Raw genomic sequence first — 15,019 nt, 5'->3', positions numbered from 1 at the left:
TTAAAAACTAGTAAAAAGCTGTCCGGACACAGACAGATGGACATCGTAAGTTCTTCCAACACACATTTATTTACATAATTCGCTTGTGCACAACCCAGTGAACTCCAGCACCAATCCCCCAAAGTCCAGGCCTCTCCTTCCAGTGCCTGCTTCCTTCAGGCCACCTCTACTCTTCTCCACCAAGACTTTGTCCACTCCTCGCCCGACTCCAGTCACAGTCTGAAGGGAGGCGGCCCCTTTTATGCACCCCCGGATGGGCTGTAGGTGCTCCCCGACACTCCTCCGCCGACACTTCCCTGTGTGGTGGAAGTGCCGGCTGCGTACCAGGAAGGACTCCGGGTATCCCCTTTCTTCTTCCCCACACCCGGAAGTGCTGAGGTCCAGGGCTCTCTAGGCACTGGGGCGCCCCCTGGCGGTGACCACGGGCCCCTACAGGGTTGGGCTTCCAAACCCTGCACACGTGGCCCCCAACACAACCAGGGCAGTTGCCCCCTCGTGGTCTGGAGGACCACCCCCAGCGATCTGCTACAAAGCATTATTTTTCACCCCAATTGAGACCATTGGCAAAGATTATGTACCAATTTATCTGTTAACCTCACAATTAACTCTGCTTTCAGTCATGAGCAAGACCCTGACTTATCTGAACTCCTTCATGTGGGACAGCTACTCACCTCTTACCATTAGGGTGCTTATTCCCACCTTATCTGAAACACACTCAGCTGCAAACCATTCTAGTGTGCAATCAGAGATTAGAGTCAGAGGCTGCAAAGAGGACATCATCATCCTCAAACAATACAGATGCAACCATTAGTCTTCCAAACTGGATAATCTCCAATTCTCAGCTGCACTTTAACATCATACCCAGAAAAATCAGGAACAGGAGAGGTGATATGATATGATCACCTATGTTGAAGAAACACACAAAAAAGACTTTTACTGTTCTTTGTATACATGACAATAAAACTACTACTACTACTACAACAACTGCCCTTGGCAGAATCACACAGCCACACTGAATGAACTTCACTTAAAACAAAACATGAGAATACTACCCTGACTTCATAAGGACAGTGGTCAAATTTAATTTAGCACTAGTCCCAGAACCCCATACTCTTGAAACACCTATCACAAGGTACGGTGAGGTCCACAATCTCGAGCATTTCCCAATTGCATAAAGCACATGAAGACAGGACTGAGAAAATAGCATGAATCCTCAAATACAAAGATAAATAGCAGGCCAAGACAGAATCTACACTGTTCTTCTAGGGTCAGAGGTCTAAGCATAGGAAGGAGTCCAGGAAGTGAGATACCTCATTAACTAAAACACACACTCATAACTACTCTTTTGATAATATGAGACCACTATACCAGTCTGCCAGATACAGTCTGTTCCTACCACGCAACACTGAGTAGGCATGTTAACCAAAACAGAACCACTTTATCCAGTACTTTCAGCATTTCTGGAGGGATCTCATCTATCATACAGCCTTTCTTATATGTAGCTGTTTAAACACCACTGTAACCTCAGTTACAAAAATGAACCCAACCTCAACCATTACATATGGCATTGTCTCCTCCAAGGTGTGTGCTATCACCAAGACTTGGGTTATATTCAAATTACTCCTTTCCATTTGAAGTTAACATCTGTAAATGGCTGCAGAGAACAGCCTGGGCAATATCACACTTAGCCTTCCCTGATGTGCCAGAGCCTCTTAAGAGATTGTATGTGAGTAAATTTCAATGCCCTTATCATAACACATACAAACACACACAAACACATCTGGCCTTCACATCAGCGGCTACCTTTTGGGCCCACCAGCTCCACTCAGCTTTCAAAGTACCGCCAGCTATATTCAGCTCTCACATGTGGATCACACAGTGACTGAAAGAATGAGATTGCAGGTTCAAGCAACTTAAATGATTTTTTTGGCCTCTCTTTACATTGAAACATTAAGTAGTGGGAAATATAGGAGGAATATTGACTAAATCACTGATACTCCACATCAAGGGGAAGATGAGGTGGATTGGATGTGTAGTTAGGAAGCCCCTTGGAATCCACCACAGTGGTTATACCAGCCAAGGTCTACTGGATACACTGCATGGTTGAGGTCTCTGAATAGATGGTCTAAGAATTCCTTAGAAAAAAACAGAAACTGAGCATGTTGTCTTTGCAACCTTCAACAGTAAACATGGATTGAAAGTAAAGTGAATAACCTTTGTAAATGATTCTTGAAAGAAATATTTATGAATTTATTCAGTTTAGTTGCTTTATTGCCATTTGTCAGAAAGAAATGCTATTTTTTTTACATTTGTCTTCAGTATTATAAAAAAACATAAAAATGTATAACAGCTTTCACATGCATTTCACAACAAAAAAGACAAGAAGGCTTCTTAAAGTAATTAGTTAAACAAATATTTTCCAGAACCTTTTCAGTATTACCACCATTATCACTATCAGGAAAAATCCAGTAGCATAGCATGCTCTCACATAGTCTAACTAGGCTCTAAAAACATCCATCCAAAGGTCATCATATTATTTATTATTTATGTACAGGCAGGGTCGTGAGGTCAGGGGAGGCAGAGCCTTACCTGTCATCATGAAAAGTAAAAAAACTAATAATCTTCTTCTTCTTTTGGCTGCTCCCGTTAGGGGTTGCCACAGCGGATCATCTTCTTCCATATCTTTCTGTCCACTGCATCTTGCTCTGTTACACCCATCACCTGCATGTCCTCTCTCACCACATCCATAAACCTTCGCTTGGGCCTTCCTCTTTTCCTGTTCCCTGGCAGCTCTATCCTTAGCATCCTTCTCCCAATATACCCAGCATCTCTCCTCTGCACATGTCCAAACCAACACAATTTCGCCTCTCTGACTTTGTCTCCCAACTGTCCAATTTGAGCTGACCCTCTAATGTACTCATTTCTAATCCTGTCCATCCTCGTCACACCCAATGCAAATCTTAGCATCTTTAACTTTGCTACCTCCAGCTGTCTCCTGCTTTCTGGTCACTGCCACCGTCTCCAACCCATATAAGATAGCTGGTCTCACTACCGTCCTGTAGATCTTCCCTTTCACTCTTGCTGATACCCGTCTGTCACAAATTACTCCTGACACTCTTCTCCACCCATTCCACCCTACCTGAACTCTCTTTTTCACCTCTCTTCCACAATCCCCATTACTCTGTGCTGTTGATCCCAAGTATTTAAACTCATTCACCTTCGCCAACTCTATTCCCTGATCTTCACCATTCCACTGACCTCCCTCTCATTTACACACATGTATTCTGTCTTGTTCCTACTGACCTTCATTCCTCTCCTGTCTACAGCATATCTCCACCTCTCCAGGGTCTCCTCAACCTGCTCCCTACTATCGCTACAGATCACAATGTCATCAGCAAACATCATAGTCCACAGGGACTCCTGTCTAATCTTGTCTGTCAACCTGTCCATCACCATCGCAAATAAGAAAGAGCTCAGAGCCAATCCCTGATGTAATCCCACCTCCAACTTCAATGCATCCGTCACTCCTACCACAGACTGAAGCCTAAGGCCTTACTCCCCTTCCATTTAGTCTCTTGCATGCACAATATCAACCTTCCTTCTCTCCATCATATCTGCTAACTCTCTCCCCTTACCAGTCATACTGCCAACATTCAAAGTTCCTACCCTCAGTTCCACTCTCTTTACTTTCCTCCTTTCCTCCTGCCTCCAGACACGTCTCCCCCCTCTTCTTTGGCTAACAGTAGCCCCATTTCCGCCAGCACCCTGTTGGCTAACAGTACTGGTGGCGGTCATTGTTAACCCGGGGCTCGTGCGATCTGGTATGGAAATTTGTATTGTTGTCCGCATATTGATTTGGCAAAATTTTACACCGGATGCCCTTCCTGACATAACCCTCCCCATTTATCCGGGCTTGGGACTGGTACGAAGAATCACACTGGTTTGTGCATCCCCTGTGGCTGGGTTAAAAAAAACTAATAATGATAATATAAAATAAATTTGTCCACTGGTCTGTGCTATAAATTTGTTTTCTGTATGATTCCAATAACTTTAATAATTTTTATAGTCAAAATCGCTGAATTGGCGCATTTCCTGTTCAAATACTGGGGAGAAACATGAGGTGCGGTAGCAAAGAGCCTCACCTCACCTCGGACTACACTGTCCCTCACACACTGGGTTGATGCATGTAATTGGTGCCTGCCTGTCGCTGTCTCTCTGTATGTCACCAATATAATGCTTGCAGACATGTTTATTATACACTTTGACTTTCCACAGTTTGGCTTATATCTTTAATGAATGTGTGTGACATATTTAGTCTTGCTGATCAGATATAAAACCACAGTGAAAAGGCACAAGGTGAGGCAGACAGTACAGTGCCGCACTGAAGGGGGCACATGTGAGCCCAACAGGTGCATGTTGCTGCTGTTCTTCTGCGCAGAGGTTCTGGGCACCAATAAGTTAGCAATATCAGAAAATCAAGTGCACTGCAGCAGTCCATTTATTTTTATTTTTGCTCAGACTTACTGCCAAAATGGAAGATTAAGATTTTTAAAACTAAAGGAAAATAAGGAGGACTTTTACAAGAAATTGACGGAGATTTTCATGGAGAAGGATAGGCGCATGGACTTCATTTACAAATAAAGGTAAGACCATAAACGGTTTTCAGTTTTGTAAAAAATGGGATCAGAAAAAGAAAAAAGCATTCCAATATTTAAAAACAAAATTTTGACCTTAAATAAAATATTTTTGTTTTTCTTGTTATCCTTTTGTTGGACAGTCTATATTAAAATTGATTTCAAGATTAGAATTAAAAGCTTTTAAAAACAACTAAATATTTCAATTAAGGTCAAAACTGAAATCTGTTTTTTTTTTTGTACACCACTCAATACTTTCAATTGTATTGAATGAGTATTGTGAAATAAAGCACCTTGACAGAAAACAAAGGTTTGGGGCAGCCACTCGTGTACTTGACCTTGGCTGCAAAATAAGCAAAATATTCAGCACAATAATGTACTGAATGGAGTCCAAAACAGAACTAATCAGCAGAGGAAGGGAGTGGGGTTTTATAGGGAAGTTTGCGGAAGTGATGCTGTCCCCGGGGCCGGGACAGGAAGTGACATCCTCAGAGATGAGGCAGAAGTGACGTCTTCGTATTTAGGTGGAATTTCCCATGTCTGGTCTGCGGGGACAAAATAAGAGGGTTGAATGTACCCCACCACTCACTGGCTGGGCATGGAATTCCCTTCTTTTGGTCCCTGTGGCTGGCTCCCATGCGCATGTGTTTGACACAGCCCCCCTCCCCCCCTACACCTAGACCCCTCGGGTTGGGTGTATCTGGCCGTGAGGTCATGACAACTAGAAAGGACATCGGCATTGGCTTGCAGGGAACCCTGACGGTAAATGACCTAAAACTTGTAAGGCTGTAGATCCAAAAACCACCTCGTGACACGAGAGTTCGACTCCACTGTAGTGGTGCATGGACTGTAACAAGGGTGAACTCCCGGCCCAAGAGGTAGTATCTCAGCTGAGTAATCACCCATTTAACCGCCAGTGCTTCTCACCCCACTGCCCCATACCTGGTTTCTTGGTCCAATAGTTTCCAACTCAGGCACATGATGGGGTGTTCAACTCCGTCTACACTCTGGCTCAGCATGGTACCTAGGCCTGTGTCCAAAGCGTCAGTCTGGAGGATGAAAGGCAAGGAAAAGTTAGGAGCCTTTAATATCGGAGTTGATGTAAGGGCTTGTTTTAAGTCACAAAATGCAGTTTCCGATTTATTATCACATACCACATAATTCAGGTTCCTCTTCCTTGTGAGGTTTGTCAAGGGCGCCGCTCTCTCTGAGAAACAGGGCACAAACCGGCGATAATACCCCGCCAAACCAAGAAAGGCTTGGACCTGTCTCTTGGTTTTCAGACAGGGCCAAATTAAAATGTCATTGACTTTGGAACACTGTGTCCTTACAGTACCCCGGCCCACCAGGTAGCCCAAATACTTGGCTTCGAACAACCCAAAGAAACAATTCTTTGGGTTAATTCGTAGACCGGCTTCTCCTAGTGCCCGCAATATTGCTTGTACCTGCTGTAGGTGTTCCTTCCAGGTGACGTCATCCAGGTAGGCAACACAGTATGCGTTATGAGGACGGAGCACTTTGTCCACCAGATGTTGGAAAGTTGTGGGTGCCCCATGTAACCCAAATGGAAAGACACAATACTGCCAGTGTCCACTAGGGGTACTAAACGCGGTCTTTTCGTTTGTTGAATCCTTTAAGGGAATCTGCCAGTACCCCTTAGTCATATCAAGAGCGGTCAAAAATTTAGATTGTCCTAGCCACTCAAGGAGGTCATCCACTCATGGCATCAGATATGTGTCGAATTGGGAGACCTGGTTAAGCTGACGGAAGTAATTTAAGAACCTCTACTCCCGTCAGGATTTCCAACCAATACGATGGGACTGGAGCAGGGACTATGACTTCCCTCTATTACACCTAGTTCCAGCATCCGTTTGATCTCCAGGTCCACTTCTGCACATTTTGCCTCGGGAATCCGGTACAGGCATTCTCGGACGATTACCCCGGGTTCCATCACTATGTCATGCGCAATCAGGGAGGTCTGTCCCGGGTTTTCACTCACTACCTCAGGGATAGACAAGACAACTGATTCCAGTTCTCGTTTTTGACTGTCCTTCCACGGTTAAAGCAGGTTGACATGTTATATCCGCTCGCTTGGCCAATGATTTGGTTGTTTTACCAAATAATCGACAAGCACTTTCCTATCCTTAACTTCGTAAGGGCCTTGCCAATGTACCAACAATTTAGAGTGTGAGGTAGGAACTAGTACCATGACACGATCTCCCGGCTGGAACTCCCGAAGAGACGTGCTGCAGTTGTAACAACGGGCCTGGGCTGCTTGCGCCTTTTCCAAGTGACCTTTTAATATAGGCTGGATTTTAGCTAACCTATCGTGTAACTGTGCAATATACTCCAATATGTTAGTGGAAGTGAGGGTCTCTTCCTCCCAACCTTCCTTTAGGATGTCCAATATGCCCCGAGTTGTCGTCCATATGGTAATTCAAAGGGTGAGAACCCCGTAGAGGCTTGTGGGACTTAATGATAGGCAAAAAGGATGAGCGGGAGGAGCTGATCCCAGTTCCTCCCATCCTCACTGACCACCTTGCGTAGCATCTGTTTCAGGGTCTGTTTAAACTTCTCTACTAAACCATCGGTTTTGAGGATGATACACCAAGGTTTTCAAATGTTTGATTTGCAGTAACTTAGTAGTTTCCCTGAGCATTTCTGAGGTGAATGGCGTCCCTTGGTCCGTTAGGACTTCTTTAGGGATGCCAACACGTGAAAAGACCCCTACCAATTTCCGTCCGATAGTTTTGGAGTTAGCTGAGTGCAATGGAACAGATTCATTATATCGGGTTGCGTAATCCACTAGGACTATTATATATTTATGTCCACGGGCCGAGGGCTGTAAGGGTCCCACCAGGTCAACCCCAATACGTTCGAAAGGGACATCGATCAGGGGTAGGGGAATGAGAGGAGCACGGTTCCTTCTGGGAATTTGCCGTAGTTGTCATTCAGGGCAGGATGCACAAAAACGGGGGACCTACTGATTGATTCCCGGCCAAAAGAATCTGACCTTGATACACTCGAGTGTCTTTTCGGGGCCCAGATGGGCTCCCAGGAGGTGGGTATGTGCCAATTCACAGACCTAACGCCGATAAGTCGTGTTCAGCTACCTGATATAAAAGATCATCATTTAGCACAAAGTGAGGACCTTGTGGCATAGTATACTCTGTGCAATGGCTGTCTATCAGAACTACTGCATTTTTAGCGAATTTGAGGGAGTCATCATTCCACTGCTCCCTTTCAAATGAGGCCAGGGTCTGTTTGAACTGAAAATGCAGACCTGTGAGAGGATCAGAGGCGACCTCAAGGTGTGTGGTTTCCTCCGTGCCTCGGCGGCGTTTGGAGATGATGTATCAGCGCTCGACGGCCCGGGGGTCTTCACGTCATTGTTAGAAGCTGCCGTCTGTCTCTCTGCCGGGTGTAAACACGGCGTGGAGCCAGCCAAAGATGCAGTTTCTGTGTCCGTTACTAGGCCCAATAAATGTTTAGGAGTGGTGAGGGGTATACCGCTTTTACTATTTGACCAGTCTCGACCAAGTATAACCAGGAACAAAGGATTTTCTATAACCATAACCGCCAGCTTTTTTACAGTCCCCTCATGGCTGATATAGCAGGAGGCGGATTTATATTGGCGGACATCCCCGTGTATACAGGTTAGACTCGTCTTTGGATTAATCCATTGTCATGGTAAAACCAAGTGGCAAGAGATGATGGAAACGTTACTGCATGAATCAAAAAGGGCTGGTGTTTTGAAATCGTTTACAATCACCTCTCCCATATTCGAGAATGCCTGAGGATTAGTAAGAGCACAATCACCCCTCGCTCTATCTTACCACAGACCCCTTTGTCACCGCGCGGAGACAGCCAATGCGTATCAGGAGGTCCCAAGGTTTGCTCCGTCGTGTGGCTACGGAGCTCAGGTATAGACACACTAGCACATTCAGGTTCACATAGGTTCTTTTCTGGTTCTCCCGTGTAGGTAACCGCTTGTGATGACTCTATTATTGTGATTAGGGAGGCCATGCTTTTAATCAGCTGTCCCCAGGCCAGCTGGGCGAGCTTGCTGAGAAGTGCTCTGAGCAGTAATGCACAGGCTACTTGTTCCACGATCTGCCATGGGCTATTATGACCTTGCCATAACCAGTAGCCAACTTTAGTCCATAATCTTATGGCCTGCAGAGCGGTTGGCAGGTGGGGTTTATATTCCCACTGAATCACCCTCCTCACCTGCCAACCTTTATACAAGGATTTTCCCCCTGTGGAGTTCTGCTGAGTGGTCCCTCCTCCCCATACTCGGTCCCCAGTGATCTCCTTTCTGAGCCTGACTCTAGTCTGTGGGCCCTTCTTCCACCTGCCCAGGGCTTCATATTAAAGCCTTGGGTCGAAGCACCCCTCAGTTCCCCCTTACCCACACCAACTAACTCCAACCCGGCAACACAGGGACGGTGTTTTCCCACCTGAGGTTTGGATGTTGTGTCAAGGCGTTCTTCAGGTTCTTCTCCTGTCTCTTTACGGAGGACATCCTGCCGACTACGCTATTGTGAAATAAAGCGCCTTGACACAAAACAAAGGTTTGGGGAAGCCACCTGTGTACTTGATCTTGGCTGCAAAATGAGCAAAATATTCAGCACAATAATGTACAGAACGGAGTCCAAAACAGAACTGATCAACAGAGGAAGGGAGTGGGGATTTATAGGGAGGTTTGCGGAAGTGATGTCGTCCTCGGGGCCGGGACAGGAAGTGACGTCCTCAGAGCTGAGGCAGAAGTGACGTCTTCATATTCAGGTGGAATTTCCCGTGTCTGGTCTGCGGGGACAAAATAAGAGGGTTGAATGTACCCCACCAGCCCCTGGCTGGGCATGGAATTCCTTTCTTTTGGTCCCTGTGGCTGGCTCCCACGCGCATATGTGTGACAGTATGAATTGTGGAATTGGAACAGCAAATTTAGGACACATGGAGGGCGCAGAGCAAATGTGCTCTGTCTCGTCGCTATAAATGTAATGTTCTTTCTTAGCTAAATATGTACCTTACCTATCTGTGTGTAAAGAATGCTGATGAGATATGAAACATAACCAGTAGTCAATGTGCATGCAGCCAATTGAATAGTGAATAAGATACTCTTTTGGGTTCATATACAGTGGTGTGAAAAACTATTTGCCCCCTTCCTGATTTCTTATTCTTTTGCATGTTTGTCACACAAAATGTTTCTGATCATCAAACACATTTAACCATTAGTCAAATATAACACAAGTAAACACAAAATGCAGTTTTTAAATGATGGTGTTTATTATTTAGGGAGAAAAAAAATCCAAACCTACATGGCCCTGTGTGAAAAAGTAATTGCCCCCTTGTTAAAAAATAACCTAACTGTGGTGTATCACACCTGAGTTCAATTTCCGTAGCCACCCCCAGGCCTGATTACTGCCACACCTGTTTCAATCAAGAAATCACTTAAATAGGAGCTGCCTGACACAGAGAAGTAGACCAAAAGCACCTCAAAAGCTAGACATCATGCCAAGATCCAAAGAAATTCAGGAACAAATGAGAACAGAAGTAATTGAGATCTATCAGTCTGGTAAAGGTTATAAAGCCATTTCTAAAGCTTTGGGACTCCAGCGAACCACAGTGAGAGCCATTATCCACAAATGGCAAAAACATGGAACAGTGGTGAACCTTCCCAGGAGTGGCCGGCCGACCAAAATTACCCCAAGAGCGCAGAGACGACTCATCCGAGAAGTCACAAAAGACCCCAGGACAACGTCTAAAGAACTGCAGGCCTCACTTGCCTCAATTAAGGTCAGTGTTCACGACTCCACCATAAGAAAGAGACTGGGCAAAAACGGCCTGCATGGCAGATTTCCAAGACGCAAACCACTGTTAAGCAAAAAGAACATTAGGGCTCGTCTCAATTTTGCTAAGAAACATCTCAATGATTGCCAAGACTTTTGGGAAAATACCTTGTGGACTGATGAGTCAAAAGTTGAACTTTTTGGAAGGCAAATGTCCCGTTACATCTGGCGTAAAAGGAACACAGCATTTCAGAAAAAGAACATCATACCAACAGTAAAATATGGTGGTGGTAGTGTGATGGTCTGGGGTTGTTTTGCTGCTTCAGGACCTGGAAGGCTTGCTGTGATAGATGGAACCATGAATTCTACTGTCTACCAAAAAATCCTGAAGGAGAATGTCCGGCCATCTGTTCGTCAACTCAAGCTGAAGCGATCTTGGGTGCTGCAACAGGACAATGACCCAAAACACACCAGCAAATCCACCTCTGAATGGCTGAAGAAAAACAAAATGAAGACTTTGGAGTGGCCTAGTCAAAGTCCTGACCTGAATCCAATTGAGATGCTATGGCATGACCTTAAAAAGGCGGTTCATGCTAGAAAACCCTCAAATAAAGCTGAATTACAACAATTTTGCAAAGGTGAGTGGGCCAAAATTCCTCCAGAGTGCTGTAAAAGACTCATTGCAAGTTACCGCAAACGCTTGATTGCAGTTATTGCTGCTAAGGGTGGCCCAACCAGTTATTAGGTTCAGGGGGCAATTACTTTTTCACACAGGGCCATGTAGGTTTGGATTTTTTTTTCTCCCTAAATAATAAAAACCACCATTTACAAACTGCATTTTGTGTTTACTTGTGTTATATTTGACTAATGGTTAAATGTGTTTGATGATCAGAAACATTTTGTGTGACAAACATGCAAAAGAATAAGAAATCAGGAAGGGGGCAAATAGTTTTTCACACCACTGTATTTGTAAATCTGCCTCTGAAGTAGTCCATGCTTCACCAGCCATGAACCTCACCGCACGTCACTGTGCAGGTGTTTAAGCCTGTTGCTAAAGCAGTGTGGCCATGAGAGCAACGGAAGCAGACACAAGCAGACACACAGTGCAGGTGGTGTGATTAGATGGAGCTCATGGAGCAAATCTTATCTGAACTAGCCGCACTTTCCATCAGTGCCTCGGATATAAGACACCATCTTGCACCAGCTCTATATTATATTCATAATGCATTTGCCAAATTTAAAACATTTGTTACACACTTTAATAGTTTTTTATGGATTAATATGTTAATTAGCTAAATTATCCTTATGTTTATCTGTTTCTTCAAAACAGTAATGTTGGTATGCTGTGCAATCATGCTAGGACTCCTGCAATTACCAGATTCTATTTTAAGTATTTAGTTGCTCAGTGTAGAACTAGAAATGAAACCTTGGGAGAATAAAATGGCAAACACGTGTCCAATGAGCTTACTATATTTAGACTTTAGGAATGGCCATGTAACATCTGTTTAAGGCAGAAGATACAAGGCACTGCACCCATTAGGAGAGTATAGTTCATTCAAAATATGGGGAACAGCAGGCAAAAGACAGAAAGTTACATTTTTTCCTGTATTTTACTACCTTTCACTTGCAGTAGTTACATGGGTATTTTAATAAAAGGTCAGTCATTCATTTTCCAACCCACTATATCCTAACACAGGATCACGGGGGTCTGCTGGAGCCAATCCCGGCCAACAAAGGATGCAAGGCATGAACAAATCCCGGGCAGAGCGACAGCCCACCGCAGGGCACACACACACAAACACCAAGCACGCACTAGGGATGATTTAGAATCGCCAATGCACCTAACCTGCATGTCTTTGGACTGTGGGAGGAAACCATAACACCCGGAGGAAACCCACGCAGACACAGGGCGAACATGTAAACTCCACACAGGGAGGACCCAGGAAGCAAACCCGGGTCTCCTTACTGCAAAGCAGCAGCGCTACCACTGCGCCACCATACTGCCCTTAATAAAAGATTTCCAAATTAATCCCACCACTGAGACACTGCTGGACATTAAGAGGGTCGCACACCCTGCAAGTTCAATCTACACAAGGTCTGTATATTACCCTGGTACAGAAAGTATAGAGTGATTCTGTATAAAATGCAGTGTGTTTGTGTGCCGTTAATTGGAAAACTGTAGTTAGGTTTATTATTAACACTCCAATCTATTAGTTATTTGAGTTTAATGTCATCATCATCATCCATGATGATGACATTTTGTTCACTTTTTTGACATATCAGAACATTATTGCCTTCTCCCTCAAGCCTACAGCTCTCATGATACAACAAAAATAATTTGGCTTCAGGGTCAAGGCGAACTTTATTATCCCTTAACTGAGAAACTTAACTTGTCGTTTGAAATGCAATTTAATAAAACAAATCAGACAAAAAAGGAATACAGTAAAATAAAACTAAAAATAAAGTTTTTCTTTAACATCAAATAGTTTATTTATTAAAGAAACAAATTATGTTTTTGGTCATTTTATTTTACTCTACTATAGCTGTATGGAAGTAGGATTTTTATTATTGTAACAGTGTTGTGTATAATCATTGTGATTGGCAGTTTTATTGTTGGGGTGCAAGAATCAAAGAAAATTGGAGGTAGCTGCACTATAACAAATCAGTTAGTGAATGTCATGTGAGATGATAAGCTGTATGTTGAGTAAAATGCAATATACAGTACATACAGGGTATACAGTGCATCCGGAAAGTATTCACAGCGCATCACTTTTTCCACATTTTGTTATGTTACAGCCTTATTCCAAAATGGATTAAATTCATTTTTTTCCTCAGAATTCTACACACAACACACCATAATGACAATGTAAAAAAAGTTTACTTGAGGTTTTTGCAAATTTATTAAAAATAAAAAAACTGAGAAATCCCATGTACATAAGTATTCACAGCCTTTGCTCAATACTTTGTCGATGCACCTTTGGCAGCAATTACAGCCTCAAGTCTTGTTGAATATGATGCCACAAGCTTGGCACACCTATCCTTGGCCAGTTTCGCTCATTCCTCTTTGCAGCACCTCTCAAGCTCCATCAGGTTGGATGGGAAGTGTCGGTGCACAGCCATTTTAAGATTTCTCCAGAGATGTTCAATCGGATTCAAGTCTGGGCTCTAGCTGGGCCACTCACGGACATTCACAGAGTTGTCCTGAAGCCACTCCTTTGATATCTTGACTGTGTGCTTAGGGTCATTGTCCTGCTGAAAGATGAACCGTCGCCCCAGTCTGAGGTCAAGAGCGCTCTGGAGCAGGTTTTCATCCAGGATGTCTCTGTACATTGCTGCAGTCATCTTTCCCTTTATCCTGACTAGTCTCCCAGTCCCTGCCGCTGAAAAACATCCCCACAGCATGATTTTGCCACCACCATGCTTCACTGTAGGGATGGTATTGGCCTGGTGATGAGCGGTGCCTGGTTTCCTCCAAACGTGACGCCTGGCATTCACACCAAAGAGTTCAATCTTTGTCTCATCAGACCAGAGAATTTTCTTTCTCATGGTCTGAGAGTCCTTCAGGTGCTTTGGCAAACTCCACGCAGGCTGCCATGTGCCTTTTACTAAGGAGTGGCTTCCGTCTGGCCACTCTACCATACAGGCCTGATTGGTGGATTGCTGCAGAGATGGTTGTCCTTCTGGAAGGTTCTCCTCTCTCCACAGAGGACCTCTGGTGCTCTGACAGAGTGACCATCGGGTTCTTGGTCACCTCCCTGACTAAGGCCCTTCTCCCCTGATCGCTTAGTTTAGATGGCTGGCCAGCTCTAGGAAGAGTCCTGGTGGTTTCGAACTTCTTCCACTTACGGATGATGGAGGCCACTGTGCTCATTGGGACCTTCAAAGCAGCAGAAATGTTTCTGTAACCTTCCCCAGATTTGTGCCTCGAGACAATCCTTCCTCGGAGGTCTACAGACAATTCCTTTGACTTCATGCTTGGTTTGTGCTCTGACATGAACTGTCAACTGTGGGGCCTTATATAGACAGGTGTGTGCCTTTCCAAATCATATCCAATCAACTGAATTTACCACAGGTGGACTCCAATTAAGCTGCAGAAACATCTCAATGATGATCAGGGGAAACAGGATGCACCTGAGCTCAATTTTGAGCTTCATGGCAAAGGCTGTGAATACTTATGTACATGTGCCTTCTCAATTTTTTTATTTTTAATAAATTTGCAAAAACCTCAAGTAAACTTTTTTCACGTCATTATGTGGTGTTGTGTGTAGAATTCTGAGGAAAAAAATGAATTTAATCCATTTTAGAATAAGGCTGTAACATAACAAAATGAAAAAGTGATGCGCTGTGAATACTTTCCGGATGCACTGTATAATGCTTAATGTATCATTCTCTGGTATGGAAATCCATATTAATGAACCTATATACACCAAATTTTGCACAGATTCCTCTTTTGTACAAGGGAGCATCATATGATATGTTTTTTTTTATTTAATTGGTGCCCCCACTCCAGGCAGCACCGGTTTGTGCCCCTCACCCTGTTACCGCCAAGTAAACCTACTACTCTATAATAAAATGACCACCCTTAAAGCAGAA

This window comes from Erpetoichthys calabaricus, chromosome 11 (assembly GCF_900747795.2).
Source record: "Erpetoichthys calabaricus chromosome 11, fErpCal1.3, whole genome shotgun sequence".
NCBI lineage: Eukaryota > Metazoa > Chordata > Cladistia > Polypteriformes > Polypteridae > Erpetoichthys > Erpetoichthys calabaricus.
This window is presented reverse-complemented; position numbering follows the sequence as displayed.